This window comes from Leopardus geoffroyi, chromosome B4 (genome assembly GCF_018350155.1).
Source record: "Leopardus geoffroyi isolate Oge1 chromosome B4, O.geoffroyi_Oge1_pat1.0, whole genome shotgun sequence".
Lineage (NCBI taxonomy): Eukaryota > Metazoa > Chordata > Mammalia > Carnivora > Felidae > Leopardus > Leopardus geoffroyi.
The window spans coordinates 113060295-113075316 of record NC_059341.1 but is presented as its reverse complement, the minus strand read 5'-3'; the positions used below and the strand labels follow the sequence as shown (position 1 = coordinate 113075316).

Genomic DNA, 15022 nt, shown 5'->3' with positions numbered 1-15022 from the left:
CATTGCACCAAATCAGTATTTTACTACAGTGCCCCGAAAGATACATTACAAAGAAATGACTGTCTTGTGAATCATTGCATATAAGAATCCCCTCCTTGAATATTCCCAAACATGGATTAACATAATAAAGGTCCTTAAAAGTCTTGCTAGTAGCAATAAAGTTCTTAATATTGTTTGACTTACATTTTTACTATGAAACACATTTTCTCATCTGACAGTCTCAATATTTCTGAAGAATTAATGTTCTTAAATCCATACTTTGGAAAATCATGCTAGTTCCTAAGTATACATGCATAATCCCACCTAAGTAAAGTTGCAGCCAGCACATGTAGTCCAATTATACAAATTAGAAAAAGACAGTCCATTTGGGTGGAGAATTGAGATAATAATTCTAGTAAGATTGATTTTCTAAGCTTTTGAAATACAAAACCTCTTTCCTTTGGGATTTTAGCCCCTTACTGTTTTTTGAACTGTGTGCACAACCTGCACCACTATCCACTGTGACCCTGTTTCTAAGAGCAGAGTAAAACTTGGTTTTTAATGAAATACAAATACCCTGAAAGAATGTTTGCCCTCAGTCCCACCTTTGTAAGAATGTGCTATAATATCACTGGCACAGAGTCAAAGTCTATAACGTGTTCAAGCAGGGGTCAAGTTGTAGTCACAGGTACACTAGGTGTGAGTCCATTATGGGAACAGGCCAAAGTAAAGCTGAAACATGAGTATATAAGATGTTGAGCCCATTGTGGGAATAGGCAGAAGTCAAGTTGTCAGTGAATATACTAACTATGCGGAGACTGCTGGTTGCCTCATAATGCTTTTTTCCCTCTCCTGTTCTATGTAACAGAGCTCTTGATTTTCAGTTGGGTAAATGACCATCTGGAACAAATTTTATATTTCCCACACTCCTTTGCTTGGAGTTTTGGCTATAACACTAAGTGCTTGCCAATGACAAATAAATAAAAACTGTATGTACAAGTTCCAGGCAATGTTCTTAAAGGGAGACAGAACATCCTTACCCTTCTTTTCCTTCCTTTCTGTTAGATAAAATGCAAATGAAAGGCAACGGCATGGCCAAGAGTGGACCCCTTGGAAAATCAAATGAGCTTAAGAATGGAGGCTATACAGAACAGACTAACAAAAGGGCCTGGGTGCCTGACACCACGGACAGCCATACCACCTGTCTCTGGACCACCTACCTGCAGACTGTGTTGTGAGAGAGAAAATAACTTTTATTTTATTTAAGACACTGTTATTTGAGTTTTTCTGTCACTTGCAGTCAAATTCAATCTTAAAAAATTCAATATGTGTGGCTTATGTGAATTCCCAAGCCAAGTTATTGTAATTGTTAGAGATTATCTATGCTGCTTCTTGCTTTCAATTAGCAACACTAATTAAAACTTGATTTTGCTTCTATAATGCTGTCTAAACTTAAAATACCTTTTCTATATTTTTATATGCACTGTTTCATGAAAAGACAAAGTGTCGATCTGAGCAGCCTCCTAAGATTCAAGAACCTTAAAGTCAGAAAAAAAAAGAATCTGCAATATGTATATTATTTCAACTTTGAAATTGGATATTTCTGATTGAAAAGGAAGATTAATATATTCTTACAGTAAGTATTTTTCTAGATTCTTAATTTATACATTGGTATATAGAAAGAAATATGACACAATTGTCACATTTAACAACCACACAGCCTCTAGGAAAACAGCAAGTAGAAAAATCACTTATAATACAGTATGATAAGTCCTAGCAAAGACTGAATTAAATATATTTCAGTAAATAATAAACTAGCACAGATTGAGTTAAGCATATATGTTAATTAATATAATAGCAAGAAACATAGAACAACAAATTAATGTGTTTCTTATATCTTACAAATTGTACACATATTTTCAATGTTGCCTACTAATACATATCTCTAGTATAATTCATTTATCTTTTTTTTTTAATTTTTTTTTTAACGCTTATTTAGTTTTGAGACAGAGAGAGACAGAGCATGAACAGGGGAGGGGCAGAGAGAGAGGGAGACACAGAATCTGAAACAGGCTCCAGGCTCTGAGCTGTCAGCACAGAGCCCGATGCGGGGCTCGAACTCACAGACCGTGAGATCATGACCTGAGCCGAAGTCGGACGCTTAACCGACCAAGCCACCCAGGCGCCCCATCTAGTATAATTCATTTATCTTTAATTTTTGTTGCTTATTCTTTACTTGAAATATCATATTCCACTAAGAAATTTGACAATTTTATGTAGACTAAAGGAAGAATACTATAAAATCTTGCTGAACGAATTTGACTATATATATATATATATATGTACATATATATATTCAAATATATATTTATATATATGTAATATGCTTTTCATATATACATATACATACATACCTATATATCCTACACTTTAACATTTATGAGGTACTAATCTGACATTCCTCTCTTTTCCTGGGAATACTTCCTCTTCTACTCCATTCACACAAATCTATGTCATGTTCTTCTATGATCTCATTTTCCTAAACATAGGTAATTAATGGTTACTCAGGGTGACCCAATCAGATACATTTCTGATTTTGGAATCTGAGTTTGGAATTTGAGACTAGAGAATGACAATCTCAATCACTATTCCTGTACTCATGGAAGCTGTGAGTTGTAAAACTCAGATTGTCAAAGGTCGTATTTCTCTCCATGTGAAGAGCACAAGTTCTCAATGAGAGGAAGTGATGCTAAGTAGACCAAGAAAAGTATGATCAACAGAGAAAGAGAGAGTTCTGCAACATTCAGTTTTTGGTTCTAACTCTTCTTGAGGCCCAGATGAAATCACTGTCCTGCCAGTGGCTAGAACACTCAGTTTCTTTGGAATCGATGGACTAATCCATATCCCCTTGGGCTGAAGTTCCCTTTATTGGGTTTGGATGATTCCAAATAGGTTATATCATGGTCCAGTAACAAACAACCCCCAACTGTAATGGCTTAAAAAAAAAGATTTATTTATCTCTCATATTTCATAACAATCATGGATTGGCAGGGAGAGCTTTGCTCATCAGAACCAATCGGGAGCTCAGGTAAATGATATAGCCAGTTGTCATGCCAGAGAGAAGTGAGAGAGCTTTAGAGGGTCTCACAGTAGCAATTAAATGCTTTAAACCCAAGTCAGAAAGTGAAACACATCATTTCCATTACCAACTCCTTGTCCAGAAGTGGTAATATGACCCCAACCAACCGTAAGAGGCTAGGGAGTATAGTCTGGCCACATGTGCAGAAAGGAGGAGAATGGGAAATAACACATTAGCAACTGGAGTCCTAATTAATATAGCAGTGAAGTTTTTCTTTTGCCAAGGCAAACCAAGAAAAGGGCAAAGGTGTCTGAAATCTGTTGCAGTAGACATGTGTATTTGAGGGTTTTCTTTGTTGTGCAGCCAGAATTCTCCATGTTTTATAGGTCTTGATAGCCACTTAGAATTCGAGAAAAGTAGGAAAGCGTTCTACAGGTGAAGTAGCAACATGAGATGCAGGAGAAGGATTCCTCAGATTGGAGCTTCTGAAGAAACCCAGGCTCTGTCTAAGCACTGATGATATTGTCCCTGTCCAGTTCTAACTATAGTATGGAAAGAGACATGCAAAATAAAATCTTGAGATAGCAGTGAGTGACTGGAATGATGGTTTTCCAGTGTCACCAGGAATGAGACCCTGTGTCTTTCTGCTTGCTCATATTTAGCTCTAGGCATTGCACCATATGACAGGCAGGAGTATGGGTCAAAGAGGCTAGATTAGCTGTTTTCTTTCTTAAAAAATCTTTTATCAAAGCTCCTTCAAAGCTCCTTATCTAGGACTGCTCCTTCTGGCAGATGTCACATACATTTCATTGGCCAAAACTTTGCCCTAAGGGAACATGGGGAAGAAAATTTTAGCCTTCCAGCCTCTGTAAGTTTAAAACACTGTATCTTGCACAAGTGTTTGTATGTAAATGCTAGAAATTTATGTTCTCATTGGGAACAAAGGAAGGCAAGGACATTTTGCTTAAAATTACTACCTATCTGTGGAGGAAGAAGGACCTGAATGTCCTTGAAGAAAACATATTTGTAGTATTGACCTTACAGATGATTCAATGATGTATTTTTGACCTCTGGTAATTTATGGATTTTACTAAATTGATTCCATTATTGGGACACAGGTGCATTACAAGATAAATAAAGTATGAGATAGAAAATAAAATGCAAAGATGATTTCTTGGTTTAGCTAATTTTATTATTTTGTAGAAAACTGAATTGACAGCAATTTATTGGCTTCTAGATAATATCAAAGAGATTTTAGTGAAAGGTTCTTAATAGTTAAATTGCTTATGGTAGATTGTATTATTTCTTCATGGTTCTTCCTTCCTTTCCCAACCTTGCTCTGATTCACTGTTGTGATATAGAACACTCTACCCCACTGCCTTTGGGCTTGGACATGTGAGAAGTGACAATATGCTGGTTCCATTCAGAACCAATGATAGGTATCATGTGCTCCTGCTGGTCACTCTTTCGCTTCCACTATCTAACTAAAGAAAGCATGCCCAAATGGTGGCTGTTCCTTTAGCTGGGATCCCAGGACGTAAGATATGTGGACCAAAACTAAACAAAGCCCAACCATGTTCAGCCAAGTCCTGTTGAACTACCTTTGATGAGCAGTCCCGTATTTATTGTTGCACTCCACTAAGATCTGGGAGTTGTTCAATGCCACAGAAGTAACTAATAGACTTCCCACTTCACATTTTCAGGTAGAGTCACAGAAGCTGTTGATAGGACTGGAAAAGTGATCCAAAAATATGTATGTGGTGCCTTTCTGGTATGCAACTGATCTCTTAAAAAAGGACAAAATCATCTCTGAATAACTATAAACTAAATGACAGATGTACTGCCTTACAACAAGATTAGAACAACCTATATGGGGGAGCCTGGGTAGCTCAATCATTTAAGCACGGGACTCTTGGTTTTGGCTCAGGTCATGATTTCATGGTTCATGGGTTCAAGCCCCACGTCGGGCTCTGTGCTCTGTGGAGCCTGCTTGGGATCCTTTCTTTTTGCCCCTCCCCTGCTCATACTCTTTTAAAAATAAAAAATTAAAACTATGTTTAAAAAAAAAAGCCTATATGGAAGTATGGGCCTCATAACCTGACATCAAGAGAAGTCAAGGCTTCCTCTTTACCCACTCAAAGAAAAAAAATTTTGACATAAGGACAAAATGGAGATTCACTTAGAAAGTGATCAGACAAGTATTTAGACCCAAAGCCTTACCTCGTAGTTACGATAAGCATACATTTACCTTTACTAGAGTATTTCGTGCATGCCAATTAAGGGCATATCAGAAATGGCAAGTATTTTAGGATCCTGGCTATAGTTTGCTTTATGTACAACCAAAACAACTTTATAAGCTGGTGTTAGTGTTGTAATTACTACCAAGTAAATTACTACCAAATGATAGTCATCTCAATACTCAGAGTTAAAACACAGACAATGCTGTGAGACAAACCTGGCTAGACTCCTGGCTATACACGTGCTGTGTATGCTCTATTAAGTGCCCATCACAGTGACTGTCTCCTCATAGGTTCTCAATAAAACATTTTGTGGGAATGAGCGAGGAAACTTTGTAAGTTATTTAAAGTCTCTAAGTTTCAGTTCTCTCTTTGTAAAATGGATACTGACTGTCCAGAATTGAGAGGAATTAGTGAGGTGTAACATCTTACTGTAGTGCCATGCACACTGAAAGGACTCAATACATTACAATGTTGATTTTGTTGTTTTGCACCATTATTATAAAGTTAATGGTATGTAGGTCAATGCTATATATAGTATGCTTCCATTCACCTACTGACCTGGGGGAAACTTGAATCTTCGAAATTTCTTCTTTGAGTCAACATAATCTTTACTGTTACAGAAGATCCGGTCGTTACATAGCACAGACAATTAAGCTGACATGTAGGATTAACTATAACCCATATTATAGTAAGTTTAAATGCAGACTATGTGAGCTGGTAAAGTATAATTTATTAAAGAAAAATGTGATTTTATGTACTTTCTTCCACCTTTTGTTTAACGTAAGCCATCACGACCATTCTCAGATCCTACAGGCAAAGTTTAAAATACTTCATTAAGGGTTTTGCTTTATCTAAAACCAAAACATTTTGGTAAGAGGTCATAATTTAGTATGAAGCTTAAACTTAAATAATTTGACCTTTGGTACCTTTCCTTTCCTTTGGTCAAGCATCCCATCATGTAAGGACATTGCAGTCGCTGGTAAGTATCAGGCAATGGAGAATAGGGACATAGTCTCCACACTTCTTATTTCTCTGTGAACACAGAAACAAGGGCCCTATTTTTCATGACTTGCTACATTTGAAAGAACATAATGTTGTTTATTTAAACTTAATTCTAAAGATGTAAACATTATCATACTTCAATAAATCTAAATCTAAAGTGTCATTTAAAAAAAAAATAACACTGTCCCATGTACCACTAAGAAATTTAAAATTATTCCTAATCAAACTATGACATACAATTACTTGTCAAGTCAGATCATGATTTACGTTAAAATGTGAAGAACTATGTGTATCTCAGAATGGAATATTATATTTTGCTAATTTGGAAAATGCAATTTAACCTGAAAACGGTAAAAATATCTCCATTATTACAAAAGTTATTGAGTGGGAGGAAAAGAAGTTTAGAGATCTGACAAACTGGGATTCAAATTCTTAACCATTTTTTAAGTTAGTAGTATGACCTTCCCCATGTTCCTTACATTTTTAGTTGAGCCTCAGATTTTCTATTCTATAAAACAGAAATAACTTCAACCTGTTTTCTACGGTTGGTCTGAACACTGGATGAAATTATACATATGAAAGCATAAGCACAATTCATGGCACACAGGAACAATTAAAAACAGTTTCTTTCTTTCTGTCACGTGAAAGAAGGAATATAGACCAAGACCCAGCTGACCTGCCTGCTCCTTGTTCCCAGGCTAGTATTTCATCAACACATTTGTCATTATCTTGTAATACTTATGTGATGCTTCCTATGCCATGGACGTAGTCTCCATTAGTTTTCCTTAACGTTATTACTTTATGTAGTTTCTCTCCTTTTCCTTTTTTTTTTTTTTTTTTTTTTTCAGTTTTGGACTATACAGCTTTGTTTGCTTCACAGGTTTTCTCTGTTTTATCCCTTCAGAGCTTGATGATATTTATACAGCATCTGTTCAAATTTGCTTTCTTGCCCAGCCACTATCTGCATTTTACCTGTGCTGTTATAAATTTCCTCCAAAGCAATGGTAAGGTTAAATTCTAAGGGAATTGTCATTTTTTGCTACATATGTTTTGGTTAGCATACAACATCGGTATCTTCAGCGATGAGTAAGAAGTTTCAACATCTTTTAATTCTCATAGAATCACATCATTTTAGAGGTATGCCAGACCTTATTAGGGAATCCATTTCACAAATAATTTTTGGCAGCCAAATCCTTTCACTCAATTGAAAAGGAAACAAATCCAAAAAGATTATGTGACATGTCAAACGCTATAAAAGAAGATGGCCTATCTCTCATGCCTTTAAGACCAAATAAGAAAATTGTCAAAATATGGAAGAATGGAGAACAACTAATTCTAATATGCCCGGTTTGGACCAGTAATAGAAGCCCAAGATCTTGTAGAAAAGACTAGTGCATCTTAAAGCATTTGTACATGGGTGTTTAGAAGGTAACTTCCTTGGAGAATACAAAGTACTTCATTTTTAAAAGAGATAGTGTGGGGAAAAAACATGTATTGGAAAACATAAAGTCTGGATCCTTTTTATAATGCAATTTCAATCTGTTCCTAGGCAGCAACAGTTCTTTACTGCCTAAAACAATTTCTGCCAACAGAATCCACCAGACAGAGCATGCACACTTTCATTTGCATTTTCTTTTCCCAATTCCAAAGAACGCTCTCTGAGCCTATAACAAACCAATTGATGGTGAGGACAAGTAGGCAGTTCAAAATTCTAAATTAATTCAGATACTTTTCAAGTAATGTTTTAAAGTAATAAATTAGATTAAAAAAGAGAAAATCACTTTTTTTGCAATATCAAGCTGAGTCCAGAACTTGTAGAAATAATTCAACAAACCCTAGATAGAAATAAAGAAAACAACTGCAAAAGAATCCGAAAGAATGAATGACTAAAAGGAGCCAAGTCCATAGAATTACTGGATTAGAACGTTGTATTGCTCCAAACCAATTACTAAACATTTGTTTAAATTCAGTGAGTTAATTTTAATTATGTTTGTATAAGGAAAGACATTTCAATGCAATCTTTGGAACAAATTTTTTGCTGAATTTTGCTTCAATTTCTTTATATAGTAGTGCTCTTGAAATGGCAGAGCATATATATTTTTGGTGACTTGTTACAGAGAATTACAATTTAAATTTGTAGTTCCTACTATGTTGAAAGGTCAAGAGAACAAGTAAATTCAGAGCACTTTCTTTTGTTTGGGGAGAAATCACTCCATTCTTTTCAGCACATAAAATTAGCATCCTGTCCTAGGGAAAGAGTATAATAATAAAGCAGTATTCGGACTGAACAGTGGGAATCCCACCTTTTACCAAATACTATGCAATACTATTCCAAAGCTGCTGAAAAGATGAAACTGCAAAAGGGATGAAGAAGGATCTTAAACAAAAAAGATAAAAATCCTTCACTTTGGGGATTTAGGGTTATTAGAATATTTCTGATGGATTGACATTGGTCTGGAATAAGTTTACCTGAAAGAAAACAAAACAAGACTCTCCCCAAAAGACAAGTGACCAAGAAAATGCTGAGCCTAGGTTTATGACCATCAAAGACTAAACTCCTATAAGGGCAGATAAACAGTGGACAAGTACATGGATAAATCTGCACCCCTTCCCTGACATGGCCATCATAGAGTCGTGAGTTTGCTTAGAAGGAAAAGACTGTGTGTGACTGTAAATAAAGAGCCAAGACCTGTGAATTAAGGCATGCATTGGTCAGAATGAGATGGAGGACAGGCCCTCTTTTCCTTCACTGTCCATAGTTTAAATATAAGGTCAGACACTTTGTGTCAAATAAGTGTTTTAGGGGCGCCTGGGTGGCGCAGTCGGTTGAGCGTCCGACTTCAGCCAGGTCACGATCTCGCGGTCCGGGAGTTCGAGCCCCGCGTCGGGCTCTGGGCTGATGGCTCAGAGCCTGGAGCCTGTTTCCGATTCTGTGTCTCCCTCTCTCTCTGCCCCTCCCCCGTTCATGCTCTGTCTCTCTCTGTCCCAAAAATAAATAAATGTTGAAAAAAAAAATAAAAAAAAAAAAATAAGTGTTTTAGATAGAAATGCTGTGCCATAGAGCTCAGTAGAAGAGTCCTCACCATTAGGAGATTGATCTAGTTAAGGGGAAGAGGTAAAATGTGACTTACACTTAGGGCTAATTCTCAGGTTATTTCCATTGGCTTCACATTCCAATGGCAATTATGATGACAGCAGTGAGCACAGAATCACTTTGGATTGGCCAGATAATTGCTGCATACATCATTTTGGTAACATGCCAAGGTAGTGGATGATTCTGAAGCAATGGTGCTTTCCAGACAGCATGTATGCAAACTTCTACCTTCCCTGTGAGTTCTAGCTCCATTCATGATGCTGACTGATGAGGACATAATGGTGTGAGTAAACAACCTGGAGATTTGAGATTATTAATAGGAGTGCCAACCCACTGGAGGAGAGAGGGATAAAGGAGGCTCAAATTAGTTTTGATTTAAATAATAATAATAATCTATGAGCTAGAAAATTGGGTCATATTAATTGCATATAAAATAAAAATGAAAGCACTACCTTATGGATGGAAAGATATGTGGAAAGGAAAACATGAGTGCAGGTAGTTTAAATTAATGGGAGAGAAAACCTATGAAGATACAGAATCCTTTATCTTCTAATGGTGATTAACTTTCCAGGAGTGGATCTTGATTTCCCATAATTACTATTTTCTAGCAAGTTCCAAGCTTCTAAAATGAAAAAAAATCTGGTATTAATAAAACCTTTATAATCATAGATCTGTGGAGGCAACCTTTCCCTGTAATAGGCAAGATAATAATTTTTTTAGGCTTTGTGGGCCATACAAATCTTTGTTGCTACTAAATTAAGCCATTTAGCTTGAAAGCCACCATGGACAATACTTAAGTGAATGGAATGTGGCTTTGTTTCAGTGAAACTTGATTTACAAAAATAGCAGGTAGCTGGACTTGGCCCATGTGAAGGCCATAGTTTGCAGACTCTTATGCTAGGATTGATGATGCACATATATAAAGATATATATAAAAACTTGCTAAAGTTTTGAACACTGCTTAGATTACACTAGCCTTTTAAAAAAACAACAAACATTTATTAAATTTCTATATTTAAGTTATTATGTTTCCAGCTAGAGATAAAAAGTAAAATAAGATATTGTTGCTTCTAGGAGGGCCAAAAGCAGGAAGACAAGTACTGATACAGAAAAGTATAGGGAAGACTGGCCAAATCAACCTTATGTGTGCATATGTTACCCCAATGCACTTGGACTGTTTTCTGTAGTTATTAATGATAATGATGGTAATAAAAATGATGATCATGGTAAACATTTATTCAAGACTAACTAGGTCAATTCACAAAAATTGATTTCTTAAAACTTACTGCATAATCGATTTTCTGAAATTCTGATGACTGATTTACTGGAAAGGGTTTTAAGTGCTTTAACAGGAATATTCAACTTCTGATACTGAATATATTCAACATCCATAATTGCATAAGGGATAGTGTAAAGCATGCTAATTTTTTTCAAAGCATTTTGGGACTTCTTTGCCAATGTCTTAATATTTACCTTTTCGCACTTATAGAATAATTAACTAGTTTTTTTATATCTTGTCAATTTCATACTTAGGACATAATATTTGAGATGCATTCTTTATACTGGGTGCAAATTATTTATCTGTTGACTCTCATCTCTAAACCAACCATCCTATACTCTGCTTTGTGACATAGGCACTAAGGCTCTTAACATTCTTTCCTCTCCCTAAACTGGCTCCCCATTAGGGTGCAATAGAGAAAGAAAGCAAGGTAAGAGGAGAAAATTGAAGCTTGCTACTTCCTGCTTTCTCCCTGCTTTCTTCCTATTCCTCTCATGCTTCTTCCGCCCCACAGGATCAATTCTTTCCCATAGCAGCACTTGAATCCAGTTTGCTGTTTTCCAGGCACCAACCAGAAGTAAATAGTTCAGTATTACAACTTTCCTCAAGAAGTGGTATTTTAGCAATGGTTTCTAGACTTATTTGGTTATGGAACCCTCTGGGGGAACATCTTATTCAAAATATATTCCACAAAATACACTTACTCTTGACAACATGATCAATGTATGTTCAATAATAATGTTCACTGTGTTCATTGAGGGACTACTATTGGGAGAAACTGTTCTAATCCAGAAACTACTTAAATACTCTATTAGGTAGGTACTATTCATATCAAGTTCACACATTAAAAAAACTGAGGCAGGAGGGCTTATGTAACACTCCTAATCAAAGAGCTGTCAAGTGGCAGAGCTGGGATGCAAGTCCAGAATATGAAAACATAATGGATGTGGAGCATAAAAAAGAGAGGAGGGCAAAATGGCTGTGTTATTTATCCACTGCTGCATTGTAAATACCCTCATCCTAGTGGTTTCCAACAACAGCACTTATTTGGCTGTTAGATCTGCAAGCCCATTGGGAGATGGCTGCTGTAGGATGGCTTTGCTCACGTATCTGCATTCACCTGATGGGCAGCTGTGAGTTAGTTTTACTGTTCTTAGCGGGGCTTTCTCATGTGTCAGGGGCCTTAGCGTGAATCCAGGGATGCTACCACAGTGATAACTGAATATTTTGCTTGAATGGTCAGTAAGATGGTAACCATTAAGTAAGATATCTAAAACCATTAAATAAGGTATCTGAAACTATTTGGGGGGTGAAATGAGTGGAAATATTAGTGTTGATTGAGACATACATAAATTTGAAGTAAGATAGGTGGAGATAGCTCACAAGAAGTTAAATATAGGTCTAGAGGTTGACAGAAATAAAATAGTTAGAAATGGGAACATGGAAGTTAATTTAAAAAGTCACGGGTTTATATGGTATCATTCATGGAGATCATGTGGAGAAGTCAGGACCATTCTGAGACTGTCAATAATTCTATTTTATTTTGCTTCTTATACTTAGGTAACCGAAGTAATGACTATCAACAAAAAGACCACTTCATATCATTGAGGTTGAGAGGTAATATTGGTGTCATATAGTTCTTCTGCAATATTAGATGCACTTTACTCTTAATTTTTAAGGAAAAAAAAACTAATGTCTTCTACAGAGAAAGAAAATAGAAGAAGCAGAGATGAAGTGATCGTCAATTGCCAATGTCTATATTATAAGAGAAATACAAGTGACAGGAAAGAGCAAGCTTTCATTTGCCTAGGAATAGCTTCCTAACATTGAGAGGATGACAGTGATGTCTCTAGACTCGAGGCCAATATTTTTAAGCAGGTTTGTAAGTGATACTTTGGGGATTCAAGGGAATGTATGAAGTGATTTCTTACGGTCTGCACTAGCACCATCATTCCACAAATACAATGTATTCAAGGACCCTAAGAAATGTATCTATCACCAGTTTTGTGTAATACACAGCACACTTAGAATCCAAGTGTTAGTAAGCATTCTTGCCATTTCCTAATTCAAACCTGAAGCATGTGATTTAATTTAAATAAAGATTAATAACAATCACAATAACAATATACATTTTAAGTATATGAGAACATTTTAACTAACAGGCCTCACCATTATTTCTCACATTTATATAATCCTTTTTTAAATGATTAACATATATAATACCAAAAAATCCAACATTTTTTGGTGTGGCAAGAATAATATTCAATGGTTTTTCTCTTTTAACATTCTTGAATTTGGCTGTCCTTATCAATAATATTCTAGATGCATGGCCTTGCCTCTTTGAAGGATCAAAATTATGCAACATATATACAAAGTGAAAGAGGGAGTAAAATTCTGGTTTTGCAATCTAGAGTCAAATTTCTTGCCCATAACAAAATAATACGTTAGAAAATCAGACTAGGTTGAGAAAAAGAGAATGTAAGTTATTTTAACTGCCTTTTACATAACAACATTCAAGCTTGCCCACTACAGCATGGATTTTACTATCTATAAACTAGAGACAGAAGGAATGCAGAACATAACAAAAAGAAAGGTTGGTGAGGGAAGCACATTTCTTGTAGCTCTGAGCATTGTGAGAATGAGAAACAAGAGAGAAGAGAGTGATTTGGGAAGTGGACGGTTACAACTCTGTGCCTGACCCTCCTCAGCATGTCAGATAGAGTGATTGGAAAACTAGAACAAAAAGACCTTTTGGTCAGTTTTCCCTTAAAACTGTGGGGCAAACCACCATGTTGGGTGGCACAACTCAAACCTGGGGGGTGATGCCCCAGCACAGCCAAGAGAGGTGTGTAGATAGATGAGCATGAAGCATCACACCTGAATCTCCACGGTCTGCACGTAGTCTAGACATGTCATGCTTCAGTAAGACAAAGCAGAGTTCTTGAGATGGCCAGGAGATCAGGACACAGAGACAAAAGTGCAGGGACTTCGTGTCAGAGACAAACAGTGGAGACCACAGACGTTTGTGATAAGAACCAGCGGGAAAAGCCAGACAGAATTAGTTGTGTACCTCAGCGGCCATCAGTCAGACTAGATTTGGCATAAGGAGTCGCAAAGATCAAGAAAATATGCCACAGACCTTGTATGAGTTTCCTACTGCTTCTATAATGAATGGCCACAAACTTAATGGTTTAAACATCACAAGTTTGTTATCTCAAATTTGGGGAGAACAGATGTCTGAAGGGGGTCTCACCGGGATAGAACCAAGGTATTGGCAGGGCTATATTACGCTGGAAGTTTTAGATGAGAATCCATTTCCTTGCCTATTCCAGCTTCTAGAGACTGCTTGCATTCTTTGGCTCATGGTTCCTTTCCATCTTTAGCCTTTTTTCACCCTGCATTACTCTGACTTTGACTCTTCCGCATCTGTTTTACTTGCAAGGACACTTGTAATTACATTGGGCCCACCCAGATATTCCTGAATAATCTCCCTATTTCAAGGTCAGCTGATTAGCAAGCTTCTTTCCATCTGCAACTTTAATCCCCCTTTTCATTGTAACTTAACCTATTCATAGGTTCTGGGTAGCAGGGTATGAGTATTCTCGGGGGCTCATTATTTTGCCTACCACGGAGCTGATGCATTTTTTTAAATCTTTAAACCAACCTACATACCTGGACACCATCTTGGAACAAAGCAGAATACAGAGAGGTAATATAAAAGACAGGCTTTCTCAAAAGAAGAATGAGTCATGCTCAAGAGACTATTTAAAGCTGAAGAGAAATGCCATTGATGCATCTCCCCTTTGCTCTTCACTGCAGTGGCTTCCACTTTCCAGTTGCTTTCCAAGGATAGAGAGAGGCTCTTGAGGAAGCTTAGATCAATTACAAAAACAAAGAAGCTAATCTTCCAATGCATATCTGAGGAGTGAGTTAAATTTCTGAATCTGCCACATGATTGCGAATCACAATAATAACCCCTAATGATGAGCTTTAAAAACATAACGGATTTACTTGATCCTACAGAAATGCTTTAAGAAGAAACTTGCACGTCATTATTTGACAGATGAGACTGTTACCTGTTAAGAGACTTGTCCATAAAACTGAGTAGCAGAGGAATCTGGAGGACCCTCAAGTGGAAAAAAAAACTTTTTCCACTGAGTTTGTGTCTTCTACGTCCGTGTCATTGTCCCTGAGCAGAGGATTTAAGTAAATTAATTTTCCTAAGAACTTGCTCTATTTATTTATGACACGTGTCCCTCCTAAACTTTCAGGAAACCCGTCACTTTAGTTACCAGAACTAAAATAGTAGAGATGGAAAGTGAAATGTCACTAATCGCACACTCTCTAGG

The 15022-nt window shown here is 36.7% G+C and overlaps 1 long non-coding RNA gene across 1 annotated transcript in view; it reads right to left on the bottom strand.

The window, feature by feature from the left end:
- LOC123590732 overlaps positions 1–9671 on the bottom strand; it is an 81850-nt gene extending 72179 nt beyond the window's left edge. Inside the window, exons 1-2 of the long non-coding RNA XR_006708953.1 lie at positions 9432–9671; positions 6225–6330 (exon numbers count right to left, since the gene is read on the bottom strand). This is a non-coding gene — a long non-coding RNA (uncharacterized LOC123590732). The remainder of the gene's footprint in view (positions 1–6224; positions 6331–9431) is intronic.
- Between the last annotated feature and the right edge of the window lie 5351 nt (positions 9672–15022).